The sequence below is a fragment of the Pezoporus flaviventris genome, unplaced genomic scaffold (genome assembly GCF_033815535.1).
Source record: "Pezoporus flaviventris isolate CSIRO_AGI_PZ_B2104156 unplaced genomic scaffold, CSIRO_AGI_Pfla_v1 ptg000031l, whole genome shotgun sequence".
NCBI classification, from domain to species: Eukaryota; Metazoa; Chordata; class Aves; order Psittaciformes; family Psittacidae; genus Pezoporus; species Pezoporus flaviventris.
In genome coordinates, this window is record NW_026892579.1 from 1894416 (window position 1) to 1908871 (window position 14456).

The window sequence follows — 14456 nt, forward strand, 5'->3', positions numbered from 1 at the left end:
GCACATGTTGCTCAAACCACAGAAAAGCAAGTAGCAGCAGGACATCCCTTCTGCTTGCACAAGAAGCACTTGTGATACAGCACAAGACAGAGCGCATGCAGTCTAACAGCAGTCACAGTCAGACAGTGCTCCTGACATTAACTCCACCAGCAGTACAGAGCACATGTACAGCATTATATGGCAAGTTAGTTGCAAGAAATAAGTCTAGAAGAGTTACAGTGCCCATGTCTCTCTCATAATCCCATAATAACACATTTGTTTATTTCCTCATCAAATGACTGTACACAGTGTGTTGCCATTTATTTATATTATGCGTATGCAGGCTACAACCACATCTCTCTCAGGTCCTACTTGTCATGCAAAAGAAGAGCAAACAAGCCCTGAGACACATATAATGAGGAATAAGCACATATTGGTAGGGAGAGAAAAGAAAAACAGCATTGTGGAGAATTATCTGCATGTCATCACAAAGTGATCAGAAAGTGACAATTATTACAAACATCCAAGCATGCGATTGTTATCTGGCATTAGTTGTCATTTGAATTTGGTTTCTGAGTAATCTGGAGTAAAAAAGTTCCAAATAAAGAAGCCACAGTGCATGTGATTTGGAACAAAAAAAGAACAGAGAATAGAGTGGACTTGAATCTGAGTCCCCATTTCAGACGTAGAGATCATTGTCAGGGATGATGTAAGCAGTGATGATACAAGCGGTAATAAACTTGAGCTTGCACTGTGTCTTACTCATTTCATAGCTGGCTCAAAGCAGTCTCCAGGGAGAGAGCACATGGATATTGAAAACCGTTCTGAAGAGGGGTGAAAGGACATTTTGTCTTAAAAAAAAAAGAAGGCCGAGAGAAGATGTTTCATGAAAGAACCTCTCAGAATGAATCAGCTCTTGGAGTGCGTCAAGTAAGCATTACAAAACAGACTGTTTCTATGTATTCACCATTCAAAAAACCTTCAGTGAATCAGTGAATTAATTTCTTTCAGGAAGTTTCTCAGAAATGCCTCACCAACATTACTGGGGAATTAATCTTTATAATTCAGCTGTCAAGCAGTGTGACTGATCACACTTATTCGGTCTTATTCTTGCTCCCTCATTAAATGGTCTCTGCTTTGAAAAGACTTTTTCCCCTAAAAGAAATAAAACCTTCACCTAGTCACAAAATTAATCTCAAATGTCAGCAGCCTTGAAGATCAACGTTCTTAACTTTGTGTTTATTAGTCTCAGGCAGAATTATAATTATCTGAAAAAACAAGGAAAGCAGAAGTTTTGTTCCTTAGAAAGCCCAGGGGAGAACATAACTAGGGCATAGACAATGGATTTGAAGATACAGGCTGACCCTCTTAACCTTGTACAAGACTCTTCAAGCTTCGGTAAAATGGGCATATTAATAAATGAGAAAAGCATTAAGAGAATAATCACTGTGGATTTGGAGGTCCAAAACATTATACCAGGTAATGAGAACATAGAGAAAGACATTAAGAATGGACATATCTGAGATCTAATCAATTCTGAGGCAGGCAGTTTGAGCAAGAATCTAGCTGCCACTGAAAGGTCGGAAAGAGAGATGAGATTTTAGGAAGCAGAACTGACACATTTCTTTCCCAATGGTAATTAAAATGTGGAATATCCTACCAAAATGACCAAAAGAGTTGCAACAAAAAATCATATTCAAATAAAGGCTGGATGTAGTCAGATGGTGCCAATTAGAAATTGTATCTTCATCCAGACCAAGGAATGGTTGTATCTCCAATTTATTCATGGTATTAGGATGCCAGAGCAGTGCCTCTGTTTGCACTTCCCGTGACTGTGAGAACAGCTCATCACAGAAAATTTCAGTGACTACAGAAATGGTCCATGTGGTCTTTCCATAATTCTAACTCACTATGAGGTTCCTGCTGCAATAATTTAGCAATGGTGAAGAGCTTGGCTGTGCAAAACTTTTAAATCATCGCCATGTAGAAGACACACAGCTCATTTTTCTTTTCAACTGTCATAATCCCTGAAAAGATATATTTCCTCCAATTGTGCACTGGGAAACATTATTTCCTCTTCAGAGTTCCAGACGTACCATGGGACAGTTCACAATATGCAGAGATGGCTCGTCTTCTAAATTAATAAACTAGATCATTTGGGGGGGTGGTCACTGGAAAGTTCATTTGCTGTGTTTAGAGTTTATGCAATGTTTATTCACTGAAATGTGCTTCTAAATTTAATACAGCTGCTTCTATCAGTAAGTTTTCACCTAGAAGATAGACAAAGGGGTCCTTCCTGTATGGGAAGTGTTAAATATGAACAAACCTTTCTGTTTGGTTTCATGCAACACAACAGAATGTGAATTTCCTCTACTACATTTTCAGTTTACTTAAATTTAGGTCAATTCAGCTTGACCATGAGAGAATAATATTTAGAACCAGAAAGTGAAAAGAACAGAGCCCACAAATACTGTAAGAGACTGGTACTGTAATGCTGAAATACGGTTTTGGTTGTAAATTAATGCTAGCACATAATTCTTAGAATCACAGAACATCCCAGCTTGGAAGGTATCTCAAAAGTCCATCTGGTCCAAACTCTCATTGGAAAGGGAATTCATCAATTACAGCCAGTTATGTGATGAATCCTTTTTAAATTTCTGTGAATGCTGGTTTAGTGAGACGAATGGAGTATAATGTTAATGCTGGCAATATTAAATACATAAGCAAAGCACATAAAACCAGAGGTTTCAATCATCCCATTATGCTGTTGTCTTTTCAGCTTTCATAAGATAAGTGATATGACATCCTTAGGCTATACCTTTACTTTCTCTGAAATTTTTCTAATTTAAAAAAAAATGTAAATTATGCAAAAAATAAGTTTGGGGATATTTGGGGGTGTGTGTTTGGTTGGTTGTTGTGGGCTTTTATTTAATAGAAGCTGAGCAAAGGAAGTCTGGTAGAAAGAAAAAATACTTCTCATTGAAACACTGAAACATAGGGAAAAGACATTTTCCAAACTTTTTAGTTTTAATTAGCACCTATTAGAGTACAGCCCCACATCCAAAGCAAAAATATGAGAACATCTTGCTGATGGCAACATATAACTTCTACAGGGTTTTCCTCCATTCTCCTCCATTTTAAAGAACCTCTATGGAGGTTTAAATCTGTATGAACCTCTTGATTATTTTGCTTTTATGCATTAACTGGTTAACCAGGTAATGCTACAAATGTCAGGAGCTGAAAGTAAAATGTGTGGTACCAAACATAAACAGTAAAAACTATGTGAAACCAGCTTAGGCTGGGTTGTTCCAACACACATTTTTGTTGTAGGTGGGTCTCCTCCATATCTATGATATTGTTAATTTCAGCTGGGTTTTCTTTCCTTCCTAGATCACCCGGTGCAAATTAAGGAGGCATTGCTGCCCTTAGACTCCCTTCCACAAAATCTGAGTGAGATGGTCACTGATGTGCCATTGTGGGTGTACAAAGGTTCTGTAGTTTGCTCTCTTTTTTCATTCAACAGGGCATGAAAGTTTCGGGGACTGACCTTTTTTTCTTTCCTGCAGTCACCTTTAAAAACATTTTTTCTGCTAATGGCTTATCAAGTCTTGACGCAAGAATGCCAGAATAACCTATAAAATGGTTTCTAGCCTCCTAAGCTTGACTATCTGTGGCTCTTTCTTTAGAAACACTGCATAAACACAAGTTTCAGCAAGAATCAACATTTATATTGTTTGGATATGAAAACACCTGCTACTCAGTGGAATGCTAGGGATGTTACCTGAGGTCCAGAATGGCATCTGTTACTAGCTAAGCAGATAAAAATAAAAACTTAACACTATAAATTCAATTTGTAAGCATTGTAGAAAAATATTCATTGTGGGCTTAATGTATTTCTTTTGCACTAATGCTTATGTACAATATATAAAGATATCCTGCATATTTATAGGCCCAAACCACATTACACATGCTAAGACACCGGAATGTACCTGCTTGGTTGTGCAAGTCTGGGTTCACCCTTACTGACTGCACTCTTGCAGGCTGCTCTCCACTTTCATTCTCCATTGTCTGGGTTAGGATATACACATGTGTCGTGGTTTAAACCCAGTCAGGTAATTCGTTCACTCACTTCCCCCTTTCTTTTCCTCCCCCTACTCCCAGAGAGATGGAGAGGAGAATCGAAAAGAATGCAACTCCCACGGGTTGAGATAAGAACAGTTTAGTAACTAAGGTATAACACAAATCACTACTGCTACCACCAGTAATAACAATGATAAAGGAAATAACAAGGGAAGAGAATACAACACCTCACCACCAGCCGACCAATAACTTGCCCCCTCCCGGCCTGACCAAGCACCCACCGATACCTCCTCCAACCCTGTAGTCCCAGCCCTTCAGGCTCACTCTCCGTTACATCCCGGGCATGACGTGCTGTGGTATGGAATAGCTCTTTGGTCATTTCGGGTCAGTTGTCCTGTCTCTGCTTCCTCCTGACTTCCCCTCCTCCCTGGCAGAGCATGAGGCTCACAAAGTCCTTGGCCAAACCAAAACATCCTTGTTATCAGCTTTGTTCCCAAGCCGAAAGTCAAAACACAGCACTGCACCAGCTACCAAGGAGGAGAAAAATGACTGCTACTGCTGAACCCAGGACAACATGGGAAGGAGATAATTTGCTTCCTGAAACATGCCTCCAGTCCTGAGGCTTGGAGTCCTGTCACCAACATGCCAGAGTTCAAAGTCGACTCCACACAGACTCCATGCTTAAATCAATGAGAAAAATAGCAGCGAGTTAGCTATCAACCATTCCCTGATTTTATAGGGGAGCTCAGGGAACCAGATGCTTATCTAAGGCACATCATTTAAGAAAGCATTAAGAAAGTTTTAGAGTGGCCTTCAATTTGACATGTTGCAAGAGTCACTTGCATGATGGCCTCAATGCATGAGGGCATTTCTGGGCCTCTAATTTATTCTGGATGACAGACACTGGATAGTGACCTTTAATCCACCCTCAGCACCACCTGGACCAGCAACATTTGGGCCTTTCTCTTTCACCATCCATATCGCCCCAAAACAGCCACTGACCTCCTTCAGACCTGTTATATCATCTGCCCCACTTGACACACTGCTGTCACAGATTTTACCACCCTAGAAAGAAGACAAATTACATTTTATTCATTTTCTTGGAGCATTACCATTTAAATCTGCGCCTGTTGTTGAGTAGCCTGGAGCTAGCTCTTCTGGCCTGGATATCAGGTGGGTAGACAAGAACATTTTTGTCCCCAAGCCATGATTCAGTGCTCAGAGCTGTCAGAAAATCTCATTGCCTGTTTTTATGAGACCTTGCATGCCCACGTGAAATAGGTTTGCTACATAGAGATAGGCAAATGCTATTTGCGACTCAAGTCAGCTTTTGCCAAATTACTTTGGCCAGAAAAAAAGCTGGTCTGAGGATTACAGAAATGATGGGAAGCTGCTGAAAATGGTAGTCCCAATCCTCACCAGGAGACAGCAAACCCAGGCATGACTGTTTTAGCTTTAGCCCTACAGTCAGAATAGGAGTAAATCTAGTTCAGCGTTGAAAAGTTCATGTCAGGGTAGGTCTGAAACAGTATGGCTGCTTGGGACAAGCTGTGGTAAGACATAAGATGAGAGTGCAATATGGAACTGGCAGAAGCTGCCCTGATCATGCTGCTGACTGCTGCAGGTTCCAGAGAGCCGGAAGAGGTGGGAGTCTCTGCAGGCTGGGAGTCACCCTGACAGCCCAGAGGAGATAGGTCAGGTAGTATTTCCTTTTGATGAGCACTTTTTCTCTACAGTTCCACACATTGCCACTCGCACATGTTGTCATTGAAGAGAGATACTTTCTAGCATAAAAGTAAAGCTGCCATGAAAGTCAAAAGACAAGATAAGAAAAATAATTTTAATTCTGGATCTGAAAGAATATCCACAGAAAATATTTATATAAAATATAGAGAACATATCAAGCAAATTTGCCATAATAATATGCTGTGAAAGTCTGGAAAACCTAAGAAAGCAGATCTGGACTAAGTATTTATACAATAGATCATTGATGACTTACAAAATCAATGTTTGTAATTCACTTACGTGAGACAGATGGAACAGCAAAAATCCAGCTGCACTAGTATGAAAAAAAGAAAAAAGTCTTGTGTTGGTAGAGAAACAAAAGTTATAGTCATTCCTTTTCCTACCTTAGGTTACAGTAAGCCAGTCTGCAAATGGGATCAGGAAGAAACAAGAAGCTCCTAGAAATGAAGAACATGCATTGCCACATTCGTGGTAGCACAGTAGATAGACACATTCTAAACTCTTGCATAGTTAAATAAAGAAATCTCTTGTTTTCAGACATCAGAATTTTTATATACAGGAAACACATCTTATAGGGGACACACTGAATTCACAACAGGCTACATAAATATTCCCTGACATTCCTACATAAAAATTTCCTGACACCATTATAATTGCTTAATATTTGACCAGTGTCCCTCTTCATCATAAAGGCCTTCAAGAAGAAAAAGAATCATTTGGTCAGAGTTAAGAGAAACAAATACAGGCAAACTGACAGCCTAAAGTTAAAAAAATGGGGAAGGGCAGTGTTAATGCCCCCAAACAAAAGCCTCCTTGTTGCTAAGTTGTATCTGTGAAGTGCTATAGATTGGCCAGAATACTGTCCAGTTGACCTCAGCCAAGAAATACAGTTCATTTGTATCACAGTAAATACCTCAGCTTTTAATACCTGCTAGTACTTCATCTTTCTTGATAATGTCTCGTGGGTCAATGCTTGACCACCAAAGGTGGTTATAGGTCATGATTTAGTACCCGACATGCCATAATCCTTGTGCGCTTGCTGGTCTGACATGCGGCAGTGGGGCATGCTGTCAAGATCCAGGACCCACAAGAGAAGTCAGGTTACCTGTCAGTCCCACCCACCATCAACTGGGCATTCGTCGTCTGCAAACCAAAAAGGGTTCTGCTTTGGTCCTTCAGCAGCACTTAAACACTTTAAAATAAGTTGTGACTTTTGCTAGAAAGTCTTTGCTAAACAAATAAAGAAAATTATGGAGATTCATGTGTTTTTCATGATAACAAACTTCCACATGCAGCATACTGAACCAGATGTATGCAATGAAGACTTGCTGTACTTGGGTGATTTCATGTGCATAAAGAGGAAATCAGTGGTGAACATATTCTAAAGCAGTCACAGAAATACCAGTACTCCTGAATGCTTCCTTTAGCCCATGGCTCTTCCATCACTATTGTAAAGCAGCTGCTCTGATACCATTACTGCAGTGCAGAATACCATGAAAGATGAAACTCAAATTTATCAGTGAAAAAACACTGTTCTTCAAACCAGTCTATTAAGCCAGAGAAGAAAAACAGCAGAATTATGTTTCTGTTGTTCAGCAGTTTTTTCTTTCATGGTGTTAAATCAGTTTAACTTTGGTTTCCACAAAATAAATTGGCTGTCATCACAAATAAACAATTGTTAAAAATTAATTCTGGCTATCAGCATCCTCTTAAGGTTGCTTTGTTTTTTTTTGGGGGGGGGTGTATTTTTTTTTTTTTGTAAATAAGGACCTAAAATTAGGCATGATTTCTGGGTGGCCTGAATGTTCTGCTAGCTGGAGGTCCAGTGAATCAACAAGTTCAGCTAAAGTTAATGGAACAGAAGAGGGGTTATTTACATATTAATTCAGGCATTAATCTCTGAAAACCTTGATTCTTTTTCTCTCTATTTAAAAACTGGTCCCATATGAAGTCAATGGATTCTGGAAATAAACACTGATTTATTTCTTTGAATGCACTGATCAGTATATCTCTGGTGTCTTTTACTATTGGGTTATACTTGCACACAGGCAATTTGTTCCACTCCAGAAAATAGCAATGAGCCATTCTAGCTTGCCAAGAGATCATATCAACAGCTTAACAGACTGAGAGAGCAATTTGCCCATTTAATACACAGACATAAATCTTTTCTCCTAACAGCTTTGTTTGAGGGACAGCGCTGCCTGCTTCTGCACCTGAAACTGCCACTAATATATATATGTTCATGCTGGGAAAGAAGTTGTAGTGAGGGAGAATGCTTACATTTACAAAAGTTGACTTGAATAGTGTTGCTCTGTCTCATGTGAGTTTATACAGATGCAGAGTTCATGTTGTAGTCCAAACTTCCCTCATGTTCAGTACTTCACTGCTTGTGGCTGTAAGAGTTACTAAAGCACACACATGCAAATTTCATCTTTGATTTCCCAGCACAAATGCAGCTCTCAGGTTGAAGGATTATGGCCATCTTGTGTCCAGCTCATGTTCCTGCTGGTCTCCGAAGTCTCTGCAGAGGCTATCTCTCATTGCGACTAATCAAACTGCAGGAACCTTGTTCCTTTCTCCAAAGTCTTCTAAAAACAAGAGGAATGACAGATTTCTGCATTGCCTCCTACACTGTAATTAAAATTACAGCAATTAAAAAAATGGACAATGGCTCAAATTTTGAAAGTTTGCTGTCCTCCAGAGAAGAAGCTATTGATGTGGAAATTATTGCTCTATTTTTAAACAAAATAGGTTATGTAAGAAAGAGTCCTTTGAGCATTAAAAAGAGGAAAACATAGATAACTGTTATTATTCAGTGCATAATAACACATAATAATACGACACTTAGCTAAGAATATTAGAAAGGGTCAGGTAAAAACTAGGTCAGGGTAAAAGCCTTCTTTCCCAGCATTACCTCCCCGGCAGAGGCCAAGAGCAAATGCTTCAGGAAAAGGTGTAAGTGAAGGACAAGCAGGTGGTGGTAGCTTTGCCATCCCGGTTCCAGCAATTACCATTTTAAGATTTCCTGAATAGAGGTTGCAACTGGACAATTATGTTTAATAGCCCTTGATGGATCTTCCTAATAGCTATTAATCAGAAAGGAAGCCTCTTTTGTCATTTCATGACTGATTAGTTGCTTTGAAAGCTGTTACTGAGGGCCTTGTGTAGGGGTTCTTAGAAATCCAGGTACACTGCAGAAGCTAAATGACCCTTATTCATATGCTCACTGACTTTTTAAAAGAAAGGTATTAGATTTGTGAAGCATGTGTTCCCGGGAAGCTAAGCTGTGCAGGTGCCTCTGGAGCCATTGGGAAAAATGGATTCGCATCTGTTGCCCCCTTTCTTCTGGGACAACTGCCAGAGCCAGTTAAATAACATCTAGTGGTTCAGCAATTTCATATTTTAATTTGCTTAAAATAGCCAGTGAATGGCATCTCATTCCACCAATGTTATTAATTTCTTTGAAATTAGCCACAGTGCCCAAAATACCAGTCCTAACAGCAAAATGGTCCCTAGCTGTTGCTTTCTTGTTGCTTCAAAAGATATTTTAATGGTGCAAATACTAAAATCCTACAGCCTTACTTCCTCATGATTACATTTTAAGATTAGAACCCCTGTATTGCCACTCCTGACTGGCAAACTTTATGCTAAGCCAAAACTCATAATTGAGGGAAATATGTTCTCTTTGCCTTTGAAAAGGAAGGGAAGGTCATTAATAATACAGACAAATAACATCCCTACAGATACAAAAAAAAACACCCCAACAAGCCCAACAAAAAAACCCACAAAATTTACCAGCTTTCCGTAGGTTTTCATTTTTGTCTACGTGTATGTATTTTAATGGTTATTAAAAAAACCTTATTTCAATAATCAATTAGCTCCAGATGGTGCTATCCAGCAGAGATTGAGGAGATACTGTCTAGACCACTATCTTCTTCTAATCAACGCTATAACTATGAGGCACAAAACTCTGAGGCCATTTAGAATTAGTGTCTCATCTAAAACTTGCCTATTAATCCTCAGATAAAAATATCTACATTTCTCAGTCTATTTTTTTTAGATTAGACAGTAGGTATATGTATCTGTCAAAAGAGGTGGAATTAGCAAAAACGTTACAATTCATATAATTATATGCGCTGCCTACTCCATACCTATAAAAATCATTGTCTTTTTAGTTAATGTTGGGACGCATATACCTCCAGCAAATTCAGTGGAGAGAGGTGATGCTGTGCTACTTAAGGTTCTGGCCCAGAGGTAGATTTCACGGAAGTTAAGAGGCATTTATTAAAATTCAGGAAAGGATTTGGCTCCAAATTAGCCATTATTAATGAAAATAAACAAGAAAAAAACAAATGCTTGTGTATCTACAATGTTGAAATGAAGAGGGAAGTGCCAAGAGATTCACTGAAGTGCTGGTACAGCATAAAGATCCATGACAGTTCCTTTCAAGTAACATTAATTCGCACATGTACACATGCATGCATGTTTGTGTACACATGTATGTACATCAGTGTGCAACATGCAGATACATAATTACACACACATTTATCTATATACACAGGTCTACATGAAAAATGAGAAAGAACAAATACTGTGTGTCTGTGAGGTTAACTTATAGATACATAATGAGATGGTGACAGCATAGCTCTCCATTCTAAACTAGTTTTTCTTAAATCTGCACAGAGTAAAAGCCAAAGAAACCACGCCTGTCTGCAAAAAAACCCACCAAAATAATCTAGTGAAGAGAGGCAGGTTACCATTTAACCCTGAACATGCATGAAAGATGTGCAGGGGCAGCTTTCACAGCATTTTCTCTCTCTTGGTGTGAGGCTGTTGATCAGTGTCTTTTCATGGGCAGGGGAACAGGGTGGCAGTCACAGACCGACAGTGTGTACCCAGGGAACCCTGAGCACAAGCCTCTGTGAACCTGTGCTGAAAGCTGCCTTCAGCAAAGCCACTGCCACCAGGTCTCTGCTCACTGATTCTTGAGGCTGGAGGTCACCTAGTGCATTGCCAGCTGTGTCCCCTCAGGTCCTTTCAGACACCTGAATGAGGCCTCCAATACACAAGACAGAATGATTTTGAAGAACATAGACGGTCTTCTAAGATCATAGAGTCACAGAATGGTCTGGGTTGGAAAGTACCTTAAAGATCATTTACTTCTAATCCCCCTGCCATGGGCAGGGACACCTTAGCCCAGGTTGTTCAAAGCCCCATCCAGCCTGGCCTTGAACCCTGCCAGGGATGGGGCAGCCACAACTTCTCTGGGCAACCTGTGCCAGGGCCTCACCATCCTCACAGCAAAGAATTTCTTCCTTACATCTAACCTAAATCTCACTGTCTGATGAAAAAAAGGGGGAGGGAATTGGGGGCGGGGGTGTAGAATAATTAATTGGTGTATTCCACAAGTTTCTTTAGACTTATCCCCAGGACAAATAATACAAACACAAAGCTTCTCATGGATGGACCACTTGATAAGACGGAAATAGACTGAAAGTTGTCAGTATTGTGTTTTAATGGTACCCAACTCACACTGCTATAATGCTAGCAGCAGTCTCCAAAATGCCAATTATTTAGAAACACTGAACTATACTCTGCTACACAAATTGAAGGGAGTTGATTTTATTCCAAGTATTTGTGTATTTTCCTGTTAAGAACACAGAGCATTACGTAGTGATGTGGAACTGTCTTGTTAATTTATGCTTGATGAGCATCTTTCCAAGCAAACAATAACAGTAACAGAAGTAGAAATTAGTTTTTCTCTCTCACTTGCAATGATTGTGATGGGGCTTAACAGGAATGTTAATAACAATCTGTATCTAATCTTCTGATGTCATGAATGGAACAATCTGATGATTAATTTTGTTCTTTGCTTCACAACTGTGCCTGTGTAAACCAGTTCCAGACTATGCACACTTATGTAAAGAAAAAAAAAAAATTCATATATATTTATAAAAAAGAAAAATGTACATTGTTAATCAATTTCTACTCAGTAATGTAATTTTTTGAGATGACAAAATATAATTTCATAAACATACATATTAATGCTTTACCATTTAAATCCATTGCATTACTTGATTTTGATCTACATAAATGGGTATTGTTGGAATAAAAAAAAGCCACCTTGTAAGACTAAGATAAAGATAAACATTTATTCTATAGTCCTACCTATTTATTAGACTCAGTATTAGATTTACATCTAGGTCAGTTCTTAAAAAAGATGGCTTCTGAATTCCATTTAATTTCAGCTATCTCTGAGTCTTTGCACAATCCATCAGAAACAGGAATTTTAGTGTTTTGTGCTCCACTTTTCTCTCACAATAGAGATATAACCATGGATACTATAATCTTTTATCACAGACATTATTTCTATATTACTTTTCATTTAGAGGATCAAGGGAGAAACAAGGGGATTTTTGTAGACTTCACTTATATATGGCTTAAAGCAAGTGAAATATAGAGTCATACTGTGTACACAGAATTATTCCAGAAAATACATCTCTGTAGACTATTTTTCTGTTAACATTGTTGAGATAAAAATACATCTTCAAATTGCCGATTTCCATTTATACACCAGCAGCGAGACATTTCCATTCTTTAAATTGCACTGCCCTCTGGAGGAGATGATTTTCACATACAGCTCCACATCCATGTAGACAGAACAAGTCTTCCTCAGTTTTGAAGGCTGAACATTTTGTTTCCTTCGAATTTCATGATAATGCTTGGCATGATTTTGGCATTGTAGCACAAAGATGAGAGAGGCCCCCTTACAGCCACCTTTTATTTGTCCTTTTATTCCCTTACACATGTTCTCATCTGTGTTTGTGTGCTTGGAAAGTCTTGTCTGGGAAGGCCTGGAGATGTATTTGTCTGAGATTTGTAGTCTATCCATGGTGAAAGGTCTGATGCTGTTGTACCGTAGTGCTGAGTGCTTCGCAAAGCAGTGCCCTAGGTCCCAAAGAAACGTGCTCATGGTATCTGAACAACTGGAGATGGGCAGAAAACACGTCAGGGTCAACACTTTTCCCAAAATGTTTTAACTCCTGCTTACGTGGTGCACGCTCCTAACACGTACATGGGCACTGCCTGGCTATATGCAGAACTGCTGGGCTTATGGTGCACACATTACGCACATGGTCACTGTATGAATACCTGGTGTCTCCTGCAAGCTGCAGGGTTTATTCTGTGTATGCCAGGCAGTGCAGTATTTACATTGTGCTTCCAGCCTCCTACTTGTTTGTTCCTTCAAAAAAGCAAACGCAATGAATGGTAACTCAGTTACTGAGGACAGGAATTCACAGCACAAAGGGCAGGCTCCCTCAGGGTGAGGCAGGCACCAGGCAACTCGTCCACCTCCTGTCCAAAGCAATTTCCAGGATTCTCTCTCTGACGCTGTGTACCAGAGTGTTGAATCACTAACAGAAAAGTGCGGATTCAGAAAAGCCTTACCTAAAGCATAAGCCTGTTTGGTGTATCTTGTTCTCCCTAGCTCACCCTTCCTCTCAGTGGAAACAACTTTAGGAGACAAAATGGTCACCAGAGCTTTTCTGATGGAGGTTTAAGTGAGTATAGCCGTGTTGGCTGAATGGTGTGGGATCCCCCATGATGTATCTCTGGGCTTTGCAGATCCAGTGTTCGCTGCAGAGGCTGATGGAAGTTTCTTGTGCAGACCATGGAACTGACAATGGTCTCCAGTCTGGAAAAATCCTCATTTTCCAGTAAGCATTTGACAGAAAGATAGTTTTTAGTAAAAAGCTCCCTAACATAAACGAGATGTGAAAAAAAAAAGTTACTTCAGTTTTTTGAGCCCTGTTATTTTCTAAAAATGAAAATTCAGAATGCTACCCAAAAAACGGACAGCTCTGCTTCTCATATCCATACAAACTCAAGAGGCTTACAGGGAAGCAGGAGATCACACTGGGGAAGCCGTCCGAGACACATATCTGGGTATGAAGGATTCCTCCCCGCCCCTTCAAACTGAATAAAACTGAAGTACCACAGTGAAAATAAAGCATCCAAACCTAGCAATGTTGCAAGAGGCTTTTCAAGTGGCAAGGGGACTGACAGCATCTAGCTAAAAGAAACTCTGGTGCACAGTGAAGTATGTACCATCATAGCTGAAGGTAAGCAAAGTCCTAACCATTTCCATAGCAGCATAAGAACAGCCAAAACAGGCTTCCAAATTCTCAAAGAACAACATTGAGAAACTGCTAGTTTCTACAAAACTGAGATTTCACAATATGATTTAAAACTGTTGAGCAAGCTGTGTGAGTTGAAAGTGAAACAGAATTCCAGAAACAAAATTCCTGTAGCAGATCTTTTCTCTCTTACAATTTCTTAGAAAAGATGTGTGATGAAGGAGGAGGACTTGGTTCAGTGAAGTGTATGTGATGATTCAGTATCTTTCCACAGTAAATGCTCCAAATAAGACAGCAGAAATAAAGAAACATCAGAGAACAGTGATGTGATTTCATATTTGGAAAGAAAAGAGATCAGGTTGGTCTGGACAGAAATAGTCTGCCTTGGCTATCAGAAGCTCTTGTAAGGAAAAAGAGCACACTGATGATTGTGGGAATACAGAAGCAGAGCAGATCAGTAACTAATGAAAACCTGTATTTAGAAAAGATAAAGGGCTTCAAAATGAGAGGCAA